This window comes from Pongo pygmaeus, chromosome 7 (genome assembly GCF_028885625.2).
Source record: "Pongo pygmaeus isolate AG05252 chromosome 7, NHGRI_mPonPyg2-v2.0_pri, whole genome shotgun sequence".
Classification (NCBI taxonomy): domain Eukaryota; kingdom Metazoa; phylum Chordata; class Mammalia; order Primates; family Hominidae; genus Pongo; species Pongo pygmaeus.
Window position 1 is genome coordinate 152,507,233 of NC_072380.2, and position 24,293 is coordinate 152,531,525.

General features: G+C 52.2%; 1 protein-coding gene across 2 annotated transcripts in view; it reads right to left on the bottom strand.

The window, feature by feature from the left end:
* The window catches only part of KCNK9 (potassium two pore domain channel subfamily K member 9), a 104,460-nt gene that overhangs the window by 18,774 nt on the left and 61,393 nt on the right, over window positions 1–24,293 (bottom strand). The gene's annotated exons all lie outside the window — the stretch shown is intronic.

Below are 24,293 nucleotides of genomic sequence, written 5' to 3' on the forward strand. Positions count from 1 at the left end.
ATAGAAATGAGGAAACAACCCTTAAAGACCTTATGTGTGTAAGTACTTTTGAAATTCTTGATGCAACTTCATTGCGTGGTTGCTGCAGGGAATCCAAGTCAAGCCTGTATTTCCTCACATTCGAAATGAAGGCAATGATGTTGAATAGGTGAAGTCAGCTGCAGGGTCACCCAAGCTGGTCAGTGACAATGTCAGAACCAGGATGGGATCTTCTCAATATGGCAGAAGGAACAAGAGACTCAGTAGGTTCAAACTGTGGGACTAACACTACCCAGAATAAAAACCTTGATCATGGACAATGTTTGGACTGAAATTTTGAAGGATGTACCTGGTCTTCCAACATCTAAAATCCTGCCCATCAAGACAGATTTCCCTGATGGGACCCTGTCACATGTTCATGGTCACTTAGCTTGCTTCTTTACCTTGGGTTCCATAAGCTTTTCCAAACCCATATGTCTTTATCTGTTACATGGGATAATTGTTCTTCGGTGGCGTTGTATGGATCCGCCGAGATCAGACAGCTCCTAGCCCACAGTCTGATACACAGTAGGGACCTACCAAACCCCAGGACCCTCTACCACTCCCTCCTGCAGGAAGCTGCCTCTGACTGCTCTAGCTCACACTTCTCCATCAGGGCTTCATTGCCTGTGGCTCAGTCTGTCTGTCTCCGGTGGTGTGAATATGTGCCATGACCTACCTACCCCCATGGGCCAAACTCTCACTTGAAAAATGACATCACATGTTTGCCTCCAGAAGGCCTTCTCCCCATCCTCTCTGGCCTTCAATCCCAGCTAGCACTGAGTTAGCTCATGCTCTAGTAAGCACTGCGCTCTGACACCCCTTAGTCCTTATGAAAGAAGAGATGATGTGACAAAGTTAGGCCAGAAAGGACAGGGTGGGGAAACAGAAAAGCTGAAAAAAGAGAATAGATATATCAATTGAAATTATCCAATCTGAAGAGCAGAGAGGAATAAAGATTGAAACTAAAGCCTTGGGGAAGCTGTAGGGCAATATCAAAAGGTGTCCCAGAAGGAAAGAGAATGAGAATTGAGACAAAAATAAGAAATAATGGCCAAAAGTAGCCAAATTGAGGTTGGGCACAGTGCTTCACACCTGGAATCCCAGCACTTGAGGCCAGGAGTTTGAGACCAGCCTGGCCAACATGGTGAAACCCCATCTCTACTAATTTTGTAAAAATACAAAAATTAGCCAGGTGTGTAGTCCTAACTATACGGGAGGCTGTAGTCCTACTATACAGGACCTGTAGTCCTAACTATACGGGAGGCTGAGGAAGGAGAATCACTTGAACCCAGGAGGTGGAGGTTGCAATGAGCCATGACTGTGCCACTGCACTCCAACCTGGGTGACAGAGCAAGACTCCATCTCAAAAAAAAAAAAAAAAAAAGCCAGATTCAAGAAGCTCAGTGAACCCCAGGCAGGACAAATACAAAGAAAACCACATGCCAGAGTCAAGCTGCTTAAAGTCAGAGAAAATAATGAAAGTAGCCAGAGAAAAATAATATACCACATACAGGGGAACAGGAATATAATATTGCTTTACTTCTAAACATAAGCAACAGAGGGAGGGAGCAGTGGAAGCATGGCTGTAAAGAACTAAGACTGCTCACTGAGAATTCCATATCCAGAGAAATTATCCTTCAAGAAAGGCAAAACAAAGACATTTTCTTTTTTTTTTTTTTTTTTGCTTATTTATTATTTCCCATTTATTTTTAAGTGTGTTTGCTTTCCTGGGCCAATAACTATCAGAAAACTAAAATAATGGCAAAACAATTATTTATGTTTTTCTATAATGTTTTGATGTTCACACTAATGTGCGCTGTTATGCTTTATATAATAATTAACAAAGACATTTTCAGATGAAGTAAAACTAAGAGAGTTTATTACCAGCATATCTGCACAATAAGATTACTGAAGGCTGCTCTGTCTGGGGAGAAGGACACCAGATGGAAACTTAAGTCTTCAGGAAAGAAGGCACATCTTGGCAAACAAGTAGGGTAAATATAAAAGACGCAGGGCTGGGAATCCTACTATATCTCCATATAGCTCACCTGTAGAGCTGGTACAAAAAAAGCCAGCTGGAATGCTGGAGAATAACAGGAGGTTGTTGGAAACTTATTAAGTGGTAATGTTCCATATGTGATATATTTACTGGAAGAAATCAACACTGCATTTTCTGGGTCAAAAACTGCACACCAGGTGCCAGGGTCCCCCACCCCGACTTCTGTTCCCGCTAGTAAAAATAAGCAGTTTGCCTTGACAGGGCTTGGACAGCAGTACACTGGGATGTCCTGTCTCCTCCTGTCTTACTAGAGCATGAAAGAACTTGATCACTGACACACCATAGTGTTTCTCACTGGTCCACTGCATCGATGACATCCCTTGGTAAGACAGGTGCATGAGAGAGTATGGGAGATGAACAGCGCTGAGGTTCGGGGGTCTTCCCCATTAACACATTTCCTGGGGGCCCAGTGGTCTGGGGAACAGGACCATTCCCTCTCAAGTGAGAGACAAGTTTCAGGACTCCCAAGGCCTTCTACGAAAAAGAAGGTGGTACAGGGTATCCTCCACTGTCCTATTTAGGCGTTCCCAGCCACACCCTGATCTCTATCCTGAGAGCTACATCAAGCGTCCCTTTGCCCTCTGGTTTCCAGCTGGGTCCATCCAATAGACAGCCCCAGTAGATCAGAGGAAGGGAAGAAGAGGAGGACTTCGGCAATTAGCTGCATCTGCCAGCAGGCTCACAGCAGCTACTCTCTACAAGTTCCAGGAACTGCACCCTTGGCGTGTTAATAGCTCTCCACTGGTGCTCCACATACCCCTCATTGCTTCCCCCCAACCCTGCCTACGTGTTCAAGAAGAATTTATAAATAGCCCATTTATTAATCATTCAGTGTGAGAGCACTATTTCCTGCAGAGACCCTGTTATACCATCTGTTTTCCCCTGGGTCTGCTTAACAAATCTGCTTATGATAGAACACTGCAGGTACTGTGTACAAACAGGTCTGCGAATATTAAGTCCACATGTCAGATGCTCACAAATACTTGCACAGAACACACATACGTGGCATCTATGAAGACTTCAGTGTACACGCAGTGTACACTTGGAACCTAATGTGTAGAATAATGGCACATGTGACATAGTAGCACACTATATATAGATAGATTAGACAAAGAGGCACATAACTACAGCACACCCATATTCACCAGCAAATATTGTCTATGCAGTGTGTGTGCCTGTAGAACACACATGACACAGGCTGTATGTGCCACACCTATGTATATGCTGCAGACTGCACGTTTTAGTAGCACACACCATGTCTACAGATTGTATGTAGAAGATACAATAAAGAACATAGAAAATGCATGTATGTTGGACACGTGACACAGAAGATGGCCTCTAAGCTCTTCCCAAGAGGAGAATGAGGTACAAATCTAATGCATTCCCCCAGCACCTGTGTGACAACTCAAGTCCTGAGAAACTATTTTTTTCCCACCTGCAAATGAACGTATCCCAGCATCACCCGCCCGGGGGTCAGAAGATATATTCATTCATCTACTCATACATTACCCATTCAGACATCTCCATTGACTGTGCCCTGGGACCTGCTCTTGGCACAGGGGATTCCACAAAAACTTCTTTCCTGGAAATCTCCCAAGGGGCTCCAGCCAGCCTGTACCAGGAGCCCTGCCCAGTGCCCAACACGAGCAGGTACAGATAGAGGCTGGGGCTTGGATGTGGAAAGGCCACAGGTGACCCCTGGGCTGTCTGTTCCCGGTTACCTCCTACCCCACCCGTGAACTCAGGAACCACACATGCCCAGGTGGATTTTCCCTCTAGGACTCCAGGCTCCTACAATACCCTACCGCCCCCTCCCCCCACCCCCAGGCACTACAAGGTGGTGACCTTCTCCATCTCTGAGGACCACAGAGGTGGCAGAATCTCAGAAGTCCCACCCACCACTGGCCACCCTTCCCTCATCATAAAGGGATCACTTATCCCTTTGGCAATGAGATTTCTGAAATTTATCTGCACAAAATTCAGGAGGCACACACAGGGCACCAAAGGTAGAGATAATGAAACCAGGACTCCCGGAGAGGCACCTCCGACTGCGGGTGAGATCTAGCTGAGCAGCCTCAGTCACTCGAACTGTTTCACAGACGTGTAAGATGAGGCTGCAGGAGGCCTGCCAACTCACAACCGCCCCGCAAGAGGCCACATCATCCTTACCTAACCCAATGCCTGGCACCCCCTACAAGCACCCAGCCAACAGCAGGGCCCTAAGCCAGAGCCCCACCAACTGAGGAATGCAAAGACCACGCACAGGGTACAAAGCCCCTGCACGCAAGGGACGCAGCCAGCCCACGCTGCTCACCTCCAGAGCTTCGACTCCTGTTTTGCTGATGTCTAGGGGGATGCTGAGTTAGACACGCTGCCTTTGGGACCTGGTACTGGTCCACATGGTCACAAGGAGTCAGACCTCTGGGTGTGAGGTTAACCATAGTGGCGCTGGTAATAGATAGCACTGACAGCCTGAAATTCGGTTTCCAGCACTGCTCACACAGCAGCGGCATCCCCGACACCATCCTTCCCAAGATTCCAGGATGCCGGCACGGTTCTGGGACCCCGGAGGGAGCTTACAATCGGTTCCAGTTGAGTGGCTGTCCCAGCTTTCTCAGCCCGGCTGGCCCCTGCATCACTCAGTGCTTTGGGCTCCAGGGTCCTGCTCTGCCCACCCACCCACCCTCCCCTGGCCTGCTCAGCTTTGCCGACAGGTGGCAGTGCCCAGGACCAGGCAGGGTGGGTAGATGTGAGTGTTGAAGGAGATCCAGGAAGATCCCCAGCTCAGCCCAGCCCCATGTCCCAGCACATGGAACCAATCCCTCGAGTGGCAGCCCCACCCAGGGGTCTGGAGCATCCTAGGTCACCTGCTAAGTGAAGCCAGCCCTAGAAGAGAACCTCCAGTCCCACCCGGCCCACTTCCACAGTCAGAGGCAACTGACACCCGGGGGCCGGTGATGCCCAACTCCACAGGGCAGGCCGGTGATGGGGTTCCTGCCCTACAGATCTGGAAAGGGGACAGTCATTGTAAAAATGGCAAAGCCCACTTGGAAAAGCTGACTCTGCACTGTGCACTATGACTCCTGAGCACCCCGGGATGACCCCCCTCTGCTTCCTCATCTGTGAAACAGGGCAGAGGACGTGAATCAGAGCAGAATGAGAATCAGCCCCCTCACCAGGCTCCTCCCAGAATTGGCCAAATGCATGGGTCCCCTCACCGAGAGCTGGGCCCTGCAGCCTCTGAGCTGAGCCCCACCTCAGGCTGGTGTGCAGCCCTGGGGGTCAGGCCTTCCAGCCCCCAAGTGCCCATGTGGATCTGTAGCCAACGATGTCTGGGCCCAAGGGAACTGACAGCCTGCCTGCTTCCACAAGGCCTTCTTAGCTGGTTACTAGGTGCCTCTTCCAGCCCCGGACCCTGGTGGAAGGCTGGGGGCTCCCAGGACAGCACCCACAGGCTGTACTCCTCACCTATCCAGACACTGACTGGCCCTGCTGGGGAGTCACAGCCTGGGCCACCTTGGGCCAGATCGTGAGCTCCCGAGGAGAGCGGAGCCCACTCCTGACTCAGCTGTGCAGATCCCAGAGCCCAGCATGGAGGAGAAGGCAGCACGTGGTATCTCCAGATGCCTTGCTGTGCAAGTGACTTCCATCTTCCCAGACCTGCCTGGAAGTCCCAGCCAATCCCTAAGCCCAGGGCCCAAGGTGGCTGGGGGCAGCTTTGCCCAAGACACAGCATCACCCAGCCTGATTTTCATGGCCTCTTTAATATACTTAGTGGGTCTCTTTGCTCTTTCCTGAGAGAGGCTTTGCAGAGAAGCAGCCTTCATCTCTCTGCTGCAGCTGGTTAGCAAAACAGGAAAAAAAAAAAAAAAAAAAAAAGGAATAGGCTCCATCTTCCCAGAGGGGAGAGAGGCAGAGGACAAGGAAAATAAAACTAATCATTTCTATTGGGTCTGGAGCTCCCCAAAAAACCAGCTGTGGCTGGAAGGCAGCACTCACTTCAAGACACCTGCCACTCCCCAGTGGCTCCTGCAAGGTTTCCCAGAAGTCACGGCAGCCATCACGTACCAGAAGCTTCCCAGCTTCTCCTGTTCTGAACAGCATTATTTCACTTAAAAATACTCTAAGCACATGGGACATAGTAGTGCAAGATGCATACTATATACATGTAAGTTAGACCATAAGAGGCACCTGTTCTGAGTCAAAGTATCCAGTGGGCTGTCCCCACTGGAAAAAGGCAACTAGGGCAGCCTGGGCCAGGTGGACTGCAGACCAGCCTCGCTCCTGCACTCCAGCGCTCAAGAGCTGTCTGTGGCTCCCCATGTCCCCCCTGGCAATCTAGGTACATCCACACCTGACCATGAGTGACCTTCACAGACTTAAAGGGTAAAACCTCTGCCCTCCACTGTGGAGCTTATTCAGGGGAGAGGTAGATAGAGCAGGGCCTTTACCTTCCTGCCTCTGCAGCATTACTACCCCATTCCTTCCACTGGGGAATGCCCAGGCCGTTACCCCACTTACCTGATCCCTTGACCAGAAGCCATCAAGCTGAGCTTTGAATTCCCACTGCAGTGGGGTGGAGTGGAGGAGCTCAGCCCCTGGTGTCGGGCCAGTCCAGGTTTGAGCCCTAACCGTGCCCTCGTAGGGACTGTGGATGGTCCCCTCCCTCCCTGGGCCTCTTTCTCTTCTGTCACTGCAACCCCAGTCTCCCAGGGAGCCTGGCTATTCCAGGAGCTGGAGCGGCTGTCCTGCCGGTGAGGGGTGCCCATGGCTGTCCCACAGTTCCCTGGGACAAGCTGCCCAGCACGGGAAGGAGATGGCCATACAAGTATTTAGGCACTGAGAAATTTCCTGCTGGAAGAGAATGAAGTATTTATAAAGGACATGCAAAGTTTGTGCTGGTAAGAATTAAAACAGCCACAAATTCCATTAAAGAATGACTCAGGGTGGCTTGGAGGAGGAGCAGGCTGGAGAAGAGAGCTGCCCTTGAGCCTCGGGCTTCCCACCTGGCTCCCACGGAAGCCTGCGGCAAGCATCCCACTCATCCTCCCACGAGCATCGGCCCTGCTCAGGCCCTGGAATGAGCTCGGCATGATTTAAACCCAGGCGTCTGAAAACACCAAAAGCAAAGTAATGCATGGGTTGCGTGTAGGGTGGGCAGCAATCAGTGGGTCCCAAAGTCTGGGTCTGGCTCCATCTCCTACTTACTATGACCTTGGGCAAGACACCTTAGATCCTCTAAGCCTTAACCTTCTCTTCTGGCAAGGGCAATATGGAATGAAGCAGCCTCCTCCAGTGGCACAGCACTTTACATCCCATGGCACAGCACTTTACACTTGACAATGTTTTTCCCAACTCATTCTTTCATGGATAAGGGATATCAGTGGTGGTGTGTCAAGTCCTCCTCTTGCAATATAACACAACCCCAATTTCTACTGGGCACTACACACAGGCTTGGTCTCCTGTTCAATCCAAGAAGGGAACGGTACTTTGTAGGCATTCTGATGGTTTCAGCAAAAGCCTCAGGGTTTGGGGCTTGACTGGTGACTCAAAGGCTTCTGCTTTTTCCTGCCAGACTGGAGGGTGCCAGGGGGTGAGGTCTGGAGCTCCTGCAGTCATTTCACTATCAGGAGGATGAACTCAGCCACAGAAGATAACATCCCGACCCCGATCTCAGAGCTGGGAAGCTGTACAGAGATGTTTCACCCTGCCTCTAAGCCTGTCCTACCCGGAGTCAGCCCAGCTCACAGACAGTTCATTCTGTCCCCCTGTAAATATGTTGGCTTTAGCCAGGGTTTGTTTCACTGTAAGTGATTGATTAACACCCAACCCAGAGTACACATCCTAATACCCTAGCAAGACTACAAATAACCTACAACAGGTTTGTCAACATAGCACTTTGCAATTCACACTCCCCTGTGTCTCTTGTGGTTTCTCTTAGAAGCTACCTCTGATATGTATGTCCTGGGGAGAGGGGCTGGAAGGTAACATGGCTGTGAGCAGGGAATGGCCAGCTGGCAGGCCAGGGCCTCTCAAAGAGCAGCTGCTCCCATCCTGGCCTCAGGACTGTGGGCCAGGGTGACTCAATTCTGAGTTTGAAAGAGAAGCTGAAAATATGGATTTTTTAAATGTAGTATCTAATTAGTGTCCAATTAAACATTTGAAAACATGGCACAGGCCAAACAAAATAAGATGAAATAGACCATCTGTCTCAAACAGAGGCCACACATGCTCCAGAAATGGTGAAGAAGGAACAGCAAGAACAGAAGAGACCTGGGGTTGTGGGGGAGGAGGTTGGCAGGAGAGTGAGGCGAGTCGGGGGTCAGTGAGACCCACAAACCGCACAGCTCCCCATCTCCTTTGCCTTTCCTCCCTCATGGTGTGAGGCCGCCCAGGACAAGAATCATCAGTTGGCTCCATCCATTTCACAGATGCACAAATAAAGGCGACATAGAAGCACCTCCAGCAATGGGCTGAGGTCAGCCCTGCCCTGCACAGAGAGTGCCGAGGAGCCCCATACCCTGGCAAACACGGTCGTTCTGGGTAATCTAAGGCCCCTTCCCACAATCGCCATGGAGAACTTGAGCCCCAGGCCCTGGCCCCTTCCACAGATGGGAACACTGAGGCCCTTGTTCATGCGCTCCAGGCAGGGCATGGCCCCCTCGTCTTCCACATCCACCCATGCTCCAGGATTCCAAGGCCCCAGCCCTGAGCTGCCCTCAGAGCCCTGACAACTGGCTTATTCTCAGGCTTGGCACCCTGTGTTCCCTGAAGGAAAATCTTGGCAGATTTGGTGTTTTATTTAATGAAAGCAATTTCCTCATATGATTTATCATTAATTCTCAAAAAGAACTTCAGTTCCCTTTTGGTTACCCTTCATTTGATGCCTTAAGTGGGGAAATGGACTAAATATATATAATATATTTCTAAAACATATGAGCTTGCAAAGCACAAATTTCCAACAACGTTCACGGAGGCCTTTCTCCTCGTCTGCTCCATGTAGGGCCTTCAGTGAGGCCTCCTCGGGAGAGCCCTAGGGCCCCTTCCTGAGGAAGGCCAGCCTCAGGGAGCCCCGGTGCCTGGCCCAGGGTTGCACTGGGTGGACATCTCGTCCCTGGTTGACCCATGGTTATCACTGACCCAGCACCTCTCGCAGTGGCCTCGGCCAGCCTGGCTCCGACTGCAGTCGGCCACTTTCCAGCTCTGTGGCTTCACCTCCCGTGGGCCCCAGTCCCTTCTCATTATGAGGACCCAGCCGAGATTAAATGAAGCATCTTCATCCCTTTTCTATGGATTGGAAGGCTGAGCCTCGGTACATAGCAGCTGTCATAGTTACATGTGCTTCTCCTTTAGTCCCCACAGCAACCTCACCAGGTGGCATCAGGAAACATCCTCTGCTGGCTGGGGCCGAGATGCATGCGGGGGCACCCCTGGGGAGGGCAGAAAGGCCTACACAGCACACCCCAAGATGTTCTCCACTCCTGGCTCATACCCAAACACCAAAGAAATCTGTTCTTAAAGCATTTTTAGCAACTTCACACCTAGGTGCATCACTAAAACCTAAACAAATATTTGTACCCATGTATTCACAGCCTAGCTTCACAACAGTCCAAACATCCATCGGTGGATAGACGCCTAAACAAACGTGGTCCATGTGTACAACGGAATGTGTTCAGCCTTAAAGAGAGATGCAGTCCTGACGGGCGTTGCAGTGCAGATGAACCTTAGTCAGCTCAAGCTGGGCTGCCATAACAAAATATTATACCACTGCCCTGGGAAGCTTCAGCAAAAGACACTGATTTTCTCCACAGTTCTGGAGGCTAGGACTCCACAATGAAAGGGGGCAGATGCAGTTTCTGGTGGGGGCTTTCCCGGGCTTTAAGAGGGCCACCTTCCTGCTGTGTCCCCAGATGGTGCACGGAGAGACAGTGTCCCCGTATCCCTTCCTCTTCTTAGGAATCCTAAACCTGCTGGATGAGGGCTTCACTCATGTGACCCCATTTAACCTCAATTACCTCTCCTAAAGGCCCCATCTCCAAATACAGTCACATTGGAAGTTAGGGCTTCAATATGTGAATTTCGGGGGTACACAGTTCAGTCCATAACCTTGAGTGACAGAAGCCAGTCATGAAAGAACAAGTATTGTAGGAGTCCACAAACACCAGAACAGGGACACCTATGGAGACAGAAAGCAGGTTAGCGGTTGCCTAGGGGTGGCAGGGGGAGGGGGTGTGGTGGGGGGGGCACAAAAGGGTAAGGGGTTTCTTTTGGGGGTAAAGAAAATGGCTCAGAACTCAGTTCCAATGGTTGTACAACATTGCACTAAATTGTACACTGAACTATACTCTTTGAAAGAGGGAATTTTGCTATATGCATTTTACCCCAATTTTGAAAAAGCATTATTTTTAATGCTTCTAAGCTTTAAAACTCTTAAGCTGAGCCTCAGAGGATGAGGAAGTGGTAGAGGCGAGGCTTTGTGGGTGCTGGAAAGAAAGGGTCTGCTCGCAGGGGCTTGCTACGGGCCTGGAAACGCTCTGCAGAATCCTGGGCTCTGCCGCCGCCGCCGCCCCGCCTCCCCGGGGCCTCTCTCTTGGAGGATGCAGGCCTGGGCCAGCCCCTCCAAGGGGGGGGCTGTGTGTAGAGCCACACAGCAGCAACATCCGAGGCTCGCTGGTCCCACTTAGCCACTTAGCCACCAGGCACAGGCTGCAGACACAGGCCTGAGCCTGCACCGTATCTGCCAATGGAAGGCCCGTGGAGTGGCTTTGGGGTGGCAGCTCGGAGAGGGTGTAGGTGAACCTCTCAGGTCCGGGGCCTTGGGCCTGCCAGGTACACAGAGGGAAAGACAGGTGCGTAGAAGGCCTTCTCCTGTGAAAGGGCCGCACAAGCGCACTGCACATCATGTGTCCTGAGTCAGGAGGCCGACAGCAGGGTGAGTGGAGAAGGCTGGAGTCAAGACACACCCCTTCTCAGTCCCCCAAAATATCGAAGGCTGGGAAACACAGAAGCCTGCAATCACACTCCTGCGAGAGGCTGGAGATCATCCATCCCCCAAGCAAGTCTGCTTTTGAAAGAGGCTCCCAGAAAGTGTTGCCAAGAAGCAGCCGAATGGGCCACTAGCACGGAGAGCCTCTGCCTCAGGGGCTCCGCTCCCCGCAAGAGGCGCTCCGCGCAGCGCCGGCCACCGGAGAGGCAACGGCGCCCTCTGGCGGACACTCGGGCGACTGCAGGGACACGGCCGTGGGTGCGGGTCGGCCGCCCACGTTTTCCGGTGACTGCGTCCAGAACCCAGGAATCATCTGGGAAAAGTCGCTAATCTTTCTTTCTCATAGATGAGATGTCATGCGATGAATGTTTTCTCAGAAGCTGGCATCCATCAATGGCCTTTTAGCTTTGACAAAAGATAATGGTAACAGTAACGACTACCAGATATTGTGGGCCGGCGCTGGGCCAGGGACTGCGCTAAAATATTTTCCCTTCCTCAACCCGCTGGTTCTGGGGAAGGGGATACCCTTTGCGGGGTCAATAGTATTCTCTCTGTGGCATGGGTGAGAAAACGCCCCCTAGCCCTGCGCAAAGCATGTTGCCTTTGTAAGCCCCCAAGCCAGCCTGATGTGATCTTCAGCCTCTGCGCTCAGAGCCTGGCCCTGGCTGCAGGCCAGGCACCCACACCTGGTCAGGCACTCGAGAGAAACCTGCATTTTCCTGCTGGCCGCCTCCATCCCTTTCCAGCAAAATTCTCCTCACTCCCTTCCGTTCTACTCTTTCTTCCCACCACTAAATAATTCCTCTCCCACTCCAAAAAAATTTTTAGAAATACTACAAGAAAATGTGGGGAAACAAGCCTAAATTTAAAAAACAAAGTACAGAGGGAAAAATATATATAAAATGTGGCTGACTTTTGAAAAGTCTATGATAGAACTGAAAATCAAGCTAGGTCCTAATACCCTCTGTAAGTAATAATTGATACATTTTGTTTTAAAGAAGTGAAATCAAATCAAACTTTAATTCCTGTTTTGTTTCTGCTGGATTCTCATTTAGGGCTAATTCACCTTGCAGGGTCTGAGAGGGAAGAGGCAGAGTTCACCCTGGAAGGATCTATGGGTCAAAAGAACAAGAGCCTTGAATGCCTGGTTACTGGGAGCTGTAAGTTCCGGTCAAACCAGACCAGGTGAGAACCATAAAACCCGATGCCTCTTGGGAGGTCTGACAGTGGAAATGAAGGTAAGACATGTTGCATGTGTGACTTCTAAAGCATCGCTTCCTAATAATGGGATCACCTGGGGTTTGCCACAACGCCTATTCTGTGTGGGAGGTGGGGGTGCGGGCTGGGGCCTCTGCATTTCTAGCAAGTGCCTCATTGACACGAGTCACCACAGACCCCACATCATGTAAAAAAAAAAAGGGCCTCAAAAAAGCAGGAGCAGGCAAGATCTGTGGGGTGCCCCAGGCCTTGTTCCTAGCATGTTTTCACTGTTAACACTGAACTCAGTGCACGCTGACAACAGAGTCAGCCCACGCTGGAGTCTGATGGCAGCAAACTGGCTTCCACCAGGGCCTCCCGCGTGTAAGGATGCTCATTTTCTCAGGAAGCAACAGAAGCAGGTGGGTTCTAGCAGAGACAGTCAGTGTCCACCCACATATGTGACCACCTCCTGCTCCTGGGCACACAGCTGGGCCACAGAGTCCCTCACAAGTAGACATGGCCGTGTGACTCAGTGCTGGCCAGCAGGGTTCCAGGTCTGGCCCACTAAAACCTGCCGTATGATTTTTCGCTCTCTGACGCTCTCTGTTTCTGTCTCTGTCTCTGTTTCTCTCTCCCTGCTCCCATTCCCCCCTCTCTCTCCCTAAAGATAGAAGCCTCAGAACCTAAGGTGGGATGGTGCCTCCAGCTGTTAGGAACCTGGGTTCTGAGTGACCACCTAGAGCAGGGCCCCTGCTGAGAAACAGTGGCTGTGATGCAAGAGAAAAAGTAACCCGTGATGCATGAAGCCAATGGCATTTGGGGGTACAGCTGCTATGCACCTAGCTCATAACATGTACTTAAGATGATTCTGTACAAGCACAGAAGTTGAACTTGGAGAGCAAAGACGTACAGACAGGCCCACCCTGCTTATTGTTCAACAAAATGCCAGAAGAACCCCTCGGTTTGGTGCAGTCATGTCCATGGAACAAGTGAGAAAACTAGGGCTCAGGGACACGAGTAGCAGTGGGGCAATCTGGCAGGGTGCAGCCTGCCGTGTGACGCTGACGGGCCATGTGCAGACACAGGTACATACACACAGGCACTCATAAACAGACACATGTATACAGAAACATGGACACACTCACATACACGAATATAAATACACATGACATGCTTACATACATACAGACATGCTCACACACACATCTGGCCTGAGGCATGTAGCTGAGGTATGATAGAAGCAAGATTAACCTGAAGATTGAAAGCCCTCCTCACTCCTTACCTAATTATAGTAAACATGCAATAAATGTGAATGCTTGTAAAAGGCGTAGAATGCTGCCTGGCACATAGTCACTCAGTCTCCTTCTTGGCCAAACAATGACAATCATGAGGACCTCCTGGAGCTGTGAGGAATAAATGATTTCAGCCAAGTCCCTTGCCCAAGGACACACGACTAATAGGTAGCAATCTTGGATTGCTGCACAATCCAAGGAGGTGCTGACCTCCTTCCGAAAATGCTGCAGGCACGCATGCACACACACTCAGACACACGTATACACTCAACAGGCACACTCAGAGACACGTACATACGCAGCTCAGAGGCCCGGCTCTCCCAGGCCCTCCCTTACATAACAGCAACCTGAGGTGTCTCCAAGTCTGCAGAGCAGAGTGGAAAAACCCAGGCTGTGAGGCTCACCAGCTCAGCCCAGCTGCTCTCGGTCTGTGCAGCCTCAGTACCTTGTGTCCTGGTCTCCCATCCTAGACAACCACCACCACATAGGGCCTTCCCCCAAGGCCTGCTGTGAGCGTGAAGACGACGACACACAAAGCAAGGGGCATGGCCTCCCTAAAGGCAGGGGCCTCTCCCTGGAGCCTGCAGCCTTTCGAGCTGCCCTTTGGTTCCCCAGAAGCCCTGTAACTATTGGCATCGAGCCTGTCACAAGCATCCACTTGTTTCTTCTGCTCTCCGTCCCAGGGCATTTGTGCCTGCCGCATACAGGCCTTATATATACCAGCAGTCCTCCTGGCACACCACACCTCGCCTGCTGGTTCACTCCCATGTCCCTCAACCCAGGGCTGGGACAGCTTAGCACGGTGGACTCATGGGGCTGAGTCAAGGAGCCCCTACTACTTGGTTTCCTTAGGCTATTGGGTCTCAAGTTTAAATGGCTTCAGGGACCAGGTAAGTGCCAGTCATGGGGAAGGTGATTCCCTGATGAAGAGGAGATCCTGTGCCCACCTAAGGGGGCAGCCAACAAGTAGCTCGTTACTGGCTTGAGGGAATATGGCTCAGGGAGGCCTGACCTACCCCTCATGGGAAAGGCAGGCATCCAGATGCACCTGTGGATGGGCCATGTTGCCCCACGGCCTCCCTAGCCTCTTGTCTGCCCTCCAGATCCACCTTTGCTGGAGCCCCCCCTGCCCTCAATCTGCAGGTCCACTGATGCTGGCCCTGCAGGACGGCACCATCCTGAGATGCCCCCAGGCGCTCACCTCTTTTCAGGAGCCCCTTTTATGGAAGCTGCCTGGATTCCCCATGAGGGCGGGGCCAGCTCTGCCCTGCTGGGATGGACTGTCCTGCCCAGAGCAGCAGGAGAGCCTTGAGGATGGCTCGGACCCCAATTTGTCTCCAGGTCCCCAGAGCCAGGCCTGGCACTTAATAGGTAACCATTCCCCAAACAGCTAGACACGGGAGGCTCGCACCGCTGCCTCCTCCCGAGATCATTTACCCTTGATTGAAACTGCGGGGAAGGGGAATCCTTGGGTCGACAGGAGCAGGAGGAAGACAACAGCCATCAGCCGAGGCCTGCCCTGAGAGCCTCCGTGAGGGGACAAGGCCCCTCCTTGGGTGTTTTACAAAGAGCTTCCGGGACTTCATCTAAAGGGTGTTGCCTGGGTGATGAGCAGGCGGGGGCAGCCACCTCCACAGCTGTGGTGCGAGGCGTCTAGGGCCAGCATCAGTGGATTCTCACAGATCACCGTCTGGGTCGTTCCCCTGCTGTATGAGGAGCCCTGAAGGGTAAGGTGAGCAGCCAGCCTGGGGCAGGAGCAGGCAGTCCTGTCAGAGAACATTCTAGGGCCTGTTTTACTGCCATGCATAGCTCCGTTGCCTGGTACATAGTAGCTCCTCATCAAAAATTGTTTAAACAAATAAATGAACAAACAGAAGTGCACAACAAATGTTAGGGTGCCAGGCAGTGTTCTAAACAGCAGAGTAACTGTAGGAGGTGCAGGTACTATCCCATATCATAAACAAGAAAACGGAGGCCAGAGTGTCTGCCACCTGGTGACTTGGCAAAAGGTGGATGCAAACCCAGAACCCTGTCCCAAACCTGTCACCCGGGCTACCTTGTTGCTAGGGCAGAGTCAGATTTTCTACATATGACATAGCAGCATTGCTCACTGTCCCCTGAGGAGAGCCTAGCCCTGCCCCAAAGGGCCAGCGGAGGGGACCAGGGCCGGAAGGAGGACAGCAGCCTTCAAAGAGGCAAGTGAGAGTGTCAAAGTAGACAACACAGCTTAGGGCCCTGACCCCAGGATCCTGTGGCTCCAGACTCTCCCAGGGTGTACACCTGCGTCCACAGGAACAAGGGTGACAGACCTGGGTGGCGGGGGCAACTCCTACCCTCATGTCTGGGTGGGTGAAGTGGTACCTGGCATTCCCAGTGCCTGGCACATACTGGTACCTTATCTCAGTCCTTCATTCAACAGATCACGACTGAGCACCTGCCATTGGCCAGGCACCGTGGTAGGTGCTGGGGAGTCAGGACCACGATGATAAAAATGGTAACAGTGACCACTTGATGCTAACATTTCAGGCATCGCCATCAGCTCAGGGGAGCCCAAGACAGCTTTAAATCAACTGCCTCGTCAGCAGAGGGCATAGCTATCATGAGGGTGTCGCGGGGCGGGGGAAGAACAGCTCTGGGGGAGGCCTTTGGTGTCCTCAGTCAGCAGAGGAGAAACAGGCGCAGCGAGGCAGCCACTCACCCAGGGGCTCACAGGCTGAGCCCCCTGCGCAGCAACAGGCTGTAAATGGGAAATCTGGCCCCAGGCTCAGCACCCAGAGAGAAGGGGAGGGGGCCTGCCCGCCCAGCTCTGAGGAAGTGGAGAACCAGCCCAGGCACCTCCAGCCCTGCTAGAGGATGCGTTTACAAACAGGAGCTGGCCCCGATTCATCTCTCCAGAGCCACGCAACCCTTTTAATTAAAGCGACTGCCCAGCTGTCTGAGGATGAGGAATGGCCCTCAGGGCGCAAGAGCAGCCCTGCATCTGTCTTGTTAGTGGCTAGGTGTCCAGAAGCTGCTTGTGCAGCCTAGGCCCAGGGAGCTGGCGGGAGAGGGCTACCCCATCCCACAGAGCTGAGCAGGTGACTGCTCTCAGGGCCACACTGTCTGCTCTACCCCTGCCCGAGGCCTCTGCCCCAGGAAGAAAGCGCAGAGCAGTTCAGCTCCATGGATGCTACAGGGGCAGTCCCTGCCTAGCTGCATGGTGCTCCTCTGTGGCCACCAGATTCTGGCCCGAGGGAGACCGGCCCAGGGAAGTTGGCCTTCGAGGGACCATCTGGGAAGAGCACTGGACTCAGAGTCAAGCCCTAGGTTCAGGTTACAGCAAGGTCACTGTTTCCATTGGGGACTCAGTTTCCCCTGTCACAGATTGTCCTGCCATGTGATGTAGCTGTGAGGGTGCCACACTGGGCCAGCTGGCAAAGCACTTAACTCTGATGAGATGTGCCATGCATAGAGGCATCACTGCCTTTACGCTCAAAACAAAGCCATCACTGGTGACCATCTTCCTGAGAGCGCCCTGGTGGATATTAAATGAAATCACGATAGCAAGCAGTAGGAAGCTGTCCATAGCTGTTAGTGGAAGCTGAGTCCCCTCCCTTGGCCCCATGGCTCCTCTGATCAAAACCTGTCCCCCAGAACACCATTCATCCAGGAGGATCTATGGGCAAAGCTGGTGCTACAGCATAGCCTGAAAGTCTCTCCAACCTTTTTCAAACAGGATGAAGGGGATACTGGGGGAGCTCTGGCCTACCTGAGAGCAGCTCGCTCAGTCTCTCTGAGCCTCTGTTTTCTCATCTGTCAAAGGGAAGGGTGCCCCCGCATCTTTCCCACAGCATTGCGAGGTGTGCACCATGCATACCATACACAGCCCAGTCCCTGCCAGCCCCAGTGGTGTCTGTCTTCTCTCCCAAGCCAGCCCCAGGTGGCCCTATGTGTCTTTCTGCAAAATCCCATACCCCTTTACTTTTGAGGCCCCAACCACTCTCCCTCTGTCCCAGGCCAGGATTTCTCAAAGCATGGCTACAGACCCTTCATGGGAATCTGTCAGGTGCTGGTCAAAATGAAGAGTCCAGGCCCTGGCCCTAACCCACTGAATCAGCCCCCCAACAGCAGGGCGATGATACCACATCACAGAACAAGCTGGGTTTTGAGAGCAGCAGCTGTATCGTGCACTGGGGTTTGGTACCCATTTCTGGGCCTGTGAGAGGGAAAGTTGGAGATCCAGGGGTCCCTGCAGTTTAGAAGGAAGCCCATGAGGTCCCCAAGGACCAGTCCCCACAGATTCAAGCTTCTTGGCCCTCTCTCTGCAGGGAGAAAACCATGCCCTGTCAGCGCATCGCCCTTGATACCCTTCCCAAAAAAGCCAAGGGTGACAGCTGCTGGGTGGACACTCTTCTGCAGCTGTCGCTGCTGATTCCCATCAAGGGCAGCACCAGCATGGGGGGCAGGCTGGCACCTCCGGGAGGGACACTTTTATGGTCATAATTACTCTGAAATAACAGGGAAGACCCGGGTCCTGGTGAGCCCACCTGATGTCTCAGCTGTTTGACCTTGGGCAAGTCACCTAACCTTGCAGAGAGTGAGAGACCTAAACACAAAACCAGAAAAGAAATGGAAAAAGCCTGCTGCTATAATCCTGATTAATTTATCTCCTGGACTCCCAGCCACATCTCTATTTTCTACTTTTTACATTTTTCTATTTTGTGTAATTTGCTGATCATAGGAATAATACTTGCTCACTGAAGAGAATCACAAAAGAAATCTAAAGAAGCAGAAAAAAAAAATCACCCACAACCCCACCACTCAGGAGGCAGCCTGGAAGCATCTTATATTCCCTGCTAGTCCTTTTCCTGAATACCTCTCCTCTATGGCTGAGAGGAGGTGGTATAGAAGTAATTACAGAGCCTGCTTTTTTTCTACTTATCAGAAAATGTGTGTGCTATCATATTGCCAATAAAAATTCTTCATAAACATTTTTAATTCCTCATAAGCTTCAAGCAGATGTGGCATGTCTTCACCTTAACAGGCTAAATAGGGAATCTGTTAGACCCCCATTTATGTTTTAGCCAAAAGCACACTGTTTCCGGCCCCTGGAATTCCGTTCATTCCATGCACAAAGACCAGAAACCAATATGGTGGCCAGGATTTGGGCTGGGCATTGCAAGAGTTTCAAAAATGAAGACCACCCTTTATTGGCCCAGCATCAATGATATTCTTCTTTTCATGGCATGCCCAACTGCTAGAGATGATGGCTGTCATTTTCCTGGATGAAGGACTGCTCAGAGAGGCTAAGTACCCTGTCACAGTTCACACAGTTCTCGAGTGGTGACACTGAGATGCCCGCCCTCTTCTCTGACCCCCAGCACCTCAGCTGTTCTCATGCTGGTGTGCTGATGGTCACAGCCAGGCTGGGATGAATGGGACCTGCCAGTCCCCATGCCCCGGCCCCCTGCCAAGGGTAGAGTCACTTCTTAAGCCATTCGCCTGTCTAGATGCAGAACCTCTTTTCCCTTCCCTATGGCTCTTTCTTTTCAGCAGAGGTAGACTCAGCTCCTGCTGCTGACCCAATGCTAAAAGTGTTTTCTGAGGTCACAAAACTTTAGCCAGCTTCCAGAAGGGCAGAGTGAGGACCTCCAGGAACTCAACTCTTCCAGAAAAGCAATGGGAATACTGGCAAAACCATCAAATCAACTTTTTTGAATTCTGGAAGTTAGCTGAAGTCTTGTAACAACTGGAAGTGTTTACGTAAGAAAAATGACTAAATTTCAGGAAGAAAAGAAAGGTTTATGGCATTTGAACCTGCCCTGGTCCTGTCTCCCTGCCTCAGCTGCAAGGTGACCTGGAACACCCATAGCTCAGCAATCACAATAGCTGTGAAAATAGCATCCTGGTGGCCATGGAAGGGCCACTCCTGTCTGGAAGCTCTGTCCCCAGAGCTCACTCAGTGAGAGGGCAGTATTTGTTGAAAACAATCAGAGGCAATATTTTAACACAGCAGCTGTCCAAAGTACCATGACCACTTGTGTCTAACAAGAGGCTGAGCAAAAGACAAAAAGGAAAATGGGAATAGGAGATTCAAAGGAGGCTTTGGAAAGCTATGACATACTCCCGGGAGCCTAAAAGGCTGTGTGCATGTACAAGGCAGTGCACTTGACATGGCCCCATATCTCACCTCCAGCTGACCTTGAGGCTGTGCCCAAGCAGGAAGGGAAGGTGAAGACGGAATCGTGACCTGCATGTCAGAGTGCTGACCGCATACCCCAACACACATAGGCTTCCTTGGCAGAGACTGCAAGGCATTTAAGGACATCTGTCCAGTCATCAGCCAACCACTAAGCTGACCAAGTGCCATAAGGATGTTCAAAGCACTAAAAGAACCATGTCTGAAGAATTAAAGGAAAGTAAGAGACCAATGGCTCACCAGAGTATGTGTAAACAGATAGAAATTTAAAAAATAAAAAGAGGAAGAAGAGAATCTTGCTCTTTGTGACTAAATAGATAAACCTGGAAGAAATTATGCTAAGTGCAATCAGCCAGAGACAGACAAATACTAAATGACGTCATCTAAAACAGTCAAACTCATGGAAGCAGAGAATAGTGGTTAATACGGGGCAGGGAAACAGGGAGGTCACAGTCTAAAGATACAAAGTTTGTTATGCAAAAAACCTTCTGGAGATCTGTTATATAGCACAGTGCTTCCAGCTAGCAATACTGTGTTGAATACTTAAAGTTTGCTAAGAGGATAGATCTTAAGTATTCCTACTCTACACACACACACACACACACACACACACACACACACACACACGATAATAGTAAGGGGAGTGGGAGGAAACTTCGGGAGGTGATGAATATGTCTAAGGCCTGAACCCAGCAGCAGACCTCATCCTGGGCACTCTCCACACTTCCCTGAGCCACTGATGCCTCCTCCATGCCTCTCTTCCCATCCCAGCCTTGGCCAGACAAAGGGAGAATGTGAGGAAGCTGTGCTAGTACCAACACACGTGCAGGTCAAACACATTCCCTGATCTCACTGAGCACTCACTGCTGTGACCTCCACGGGGATGTGTCCTCATCTGTGGAATAAGAGAACAGGAAGTATGTTAGACCACATGCCCATACCGTTAGCTGGAATCTCTCTAACAAGCAGACAAGGCAGAAAGAGGGAAGACATCAAGCTCCTATTCATCCTTCAAAACTCAACCCAAATGTCCCCATCTCCAGGAACCTGGGAAGACATGACATGGATAAGTTGCTCCTCACCTGTACATCCCCATTTGTTTCACACTTACAGACATGAAAACAAACAGCTGCAGATGATGAGACCACACAGTTCATGAATTACCAAGCCTACGTCAATCAGAATTCCCAATGCCCAGCAAAGGATCTGGCACCCTGCAGGTGCCAAATACAGGTGACTATGTGAACGAACAGGAGCTATGGAAGACTTGGTGGGAGAGCCGTTCTTCCAGAATATTTGTCTGGCCATGATTAGGCCATGCCTTCACTGTTCAACACCTTCCATGGTTGCATTCAACTCAAACCAGAGCAGGACACAGGGCTGGTGAGGAGAGGGGCACACGGGCTACTGAAGGACCAGAAGCAGGGAGCTTCGCTGGGTCCCTCTGACTTTCCCTGAGCCAAGTGCCAGCTGCTTTGTCTGGGGATAGTCCCTACCAGCCTCCCTGGGTGCCTCTAATCTAGGGCACCTGCACCCACCTCAGGCTCTGGGGCCAGGCAAAGTCCCAGCTGGGAGAGCAGTTTTCCTTACGAATCAGCTGGCTCAGCACCCGCTGTGGGGTGGCTTCCCTGGGAGTCCCCAGGTTCCCCAGCCCAAACACATGATACATAGAGGCATCATCCGCTCTGCCTGTTTAATTAGCTGAGAACGCAGGAGGCCTGGAGCGAGTCCACCAGCTCTCTCTGGTGAGTTGCCCCTTCTCCCATTCACCAGTCCAACTCCTGCTGGGCCTCCAGCATCAGCCTCCAACTGATCCCCATTCTCGTGCCTTTTTCCTACCCGTGTCCCTCATCCCACCCTCCCCGAGGCCCACACTGCCAGGCCGTAGCCAACCCCTGTGCCCCTCGCTGCTACCTGCCACAGTCACTCCTGCCCCTCCCCTTCCTGCAGTCTCTGCCACCTCTGACAGGTTCTGGACAAAACCTGAGCTTTGGAGCCTAGGAGCCAGCTGTGCCACCTTCCTCATCCATAAAGCATCAGCTGTTACCACTCACCGAGCACTCGCTGGAAGGTGGAGACCACTAGCAAGTAGTGACGCCAAGATGTGGCCCCGGGTGCTCTTTCTGCATCTGCTCATTTTGCAAGTGTGTCTGGCACACTGTCTGGCAGGGAGTAGTGACCAACACAGGGTAGCTCTCTCCCTTCTCTGTCCCAAAGCACCCGTGGAGCCTCAGGCCCGCAGCCGGAGAAAGTCCCCTGAGCCAAGGAACTGATGAAGGACAAGGACTAGGGTGCAAAGCCGTTTGCCCTGCAGTAGCCATGGCTCCCCAGCCCAGCGCTGGGGGTCTGGAGTCTGGGCCTGGCATGTGACGAAGGGGCAGACCCACATGTGACACAAGAAAAGGCTCAAAAAGCACATTCGTGTCAGGACTTGCAGCCTCCTGCTGCTTCTGAAGCCCAGTCTCTGGGTGACAAGACCCCAGCTTCCCTAAAGTGTCAGACTTCATGGCAGGGACCAGGCTGAGGCCCCCAGAACAATCTCCCCAGCCTGCCCACCTGCTAACTGCAGGGGCATGAGCCAGCCCTAGGAAGACCAGCACCGCTACACAGCTGGCCCTTAACCTCTCTGGGCTCAGGGTCTGCCTCTGCAAGATGTGCTAAGGACCCTAGCTCTGCCCCGTCATGGAGATGTCATCAGAAGAGGGAGTGACTGTGAAGGCCAGGGCCCAGTGACAGTGGGGGCCTGCCTGGTTCCCATACTAGCCTCCACCCACTTCCTGCCAGGCAACCCTGGCGAGCCAATACCTGCCTCATACCACACCCAGCCCTGGCTCATCCCCGACCTCCCAGGCCAGGCTTGGATGGATCTCAGGCCTCCTGGGCTCAGGGCCCTCTCCATCCCCAGCCAAAATGTCCTATCTGTACCCCAGGCACCATGCTAAGCTCTGTGAGGTTCCGAGGACGTAATGCATGCGACCTTCCCACCTGTAAAGCATCCCAGCTCTGGCACATCAGCAGCGGGGCTTGTGACTAGAATCCTGGTCTGCCACCAGACTTACCTGCCTCTTATCCTACCCCAAAATTCCTCCTGAGCCCCTGACGCACTGTACATCTCCCATTCCAAGGATGAACCAAGTTGAGTAAGGCTGCTGGGATGTGGATGTGCTGGTCCCACAGCCTGTGACACCCCACAGCCCTTTCTCCAAGAGAAAAGCCCTGGGGTCCTCCCCTAGCCACCCTAGATTGGGTTGGGGTCCTCGCTGGGCTCCACAGCCCCACTGCTCATCAGCATCAGAACACTTAGCATGGAGCACTGTACTTTCTTTGATGTGTCCCAGTCACATACCCGCACCCCAAGCCACCAGGGCCTGTGCATCCTATAACCACAACCCCCCTTTCCCTGTGGGGCTGGCCAAGGACAACCCTGGATGGGGCTCCTGAATCCTTGGCAGCTCTGAGTAAAATTCAGGAGGGTCCAAGAACCTGGATGGGGAAAATCCCACCATCTTCATTTCCACCGCCCTCTGGCTGAAATTTAGCATTTCTTGTTGCTGCGTCATCCACAGAAACAAGCTGTATTTTCATGCCATGTTCTGTGGTTGCAGACGTCTTGAGCGTTGCAGACGTGCACCGTCACTAGGAGCTCACTGGAGGTGCCAGGCCTACCGGTAGCTCTCATTATTGAATGCATCAGTCAGGAAGCATATTTATCGCTGAATCACAGGTTTTTAAGAATTATTTTCATACCTGTGTTTCAGTTTTATTGGTTTCTTAGGACTAAATGAGATCACCAGGGAATCACCCTGCCCAGGGTCTGGCATCATGAAGAGGTCTGGCACGAGGAGGTGAGGTAGGTTCACTATCCTCTCCATCCCTGAGGCCCTGACCAAGGTGGCTTCCAGTGGGTCAAGGCGCCCAGGGACCTGTACTCTTGGGGGTAGCGGTGGGTGCTGTGGTGAGAACCCTGGGCCCAGACCCTGCAGGAACAGTTCATTCATACCTTGCAGCTGCACCCAGCAGCCACTCTCAGGGTGCCCTCACAGCATGGGGCTGCTGTCTGTGGGGCTCCCATCCTGCCCTCCTAAAAGTCATCCCAGCGCTCTCCCGCCTGCAGCCAAGAGCCCACCCTGGCAGGACATAGGGCTCAGCCCAATCAAGCCAGCACAGATGACTAGAGGGACCTGGGGCCCTGGGTCCTGGCACTCCTTAGCAGTCCTGAGCCCCCTGAAATGGGCATCATGACCATTGCTGTTTTGGAGGTGGAGCAGGGTGGACAGCGTCGATGACCAGAGCCTGCTGACACATGCCCAGCAAAGGTGTGGCACACGGCGGGCCTCTCCAGAAGCTGGCAGCCTCCCACTCTGCCCCAGCACTCCGGCCTGTCCCCCGCCCTCTCTGCTACACACCCAATTTCCAGGATACCTCGCTGCCACCTCTTCACTGACTGCGCTGAGCCTCCTCTCCCTAGGAGCCCTTGTCCCTGCCGTGCCCGCTACATGGCTGCTCTTCTGGGGGAGGACCAGCCGACCTTTCCTGGTGAGTCTAGTGCAACTGCCC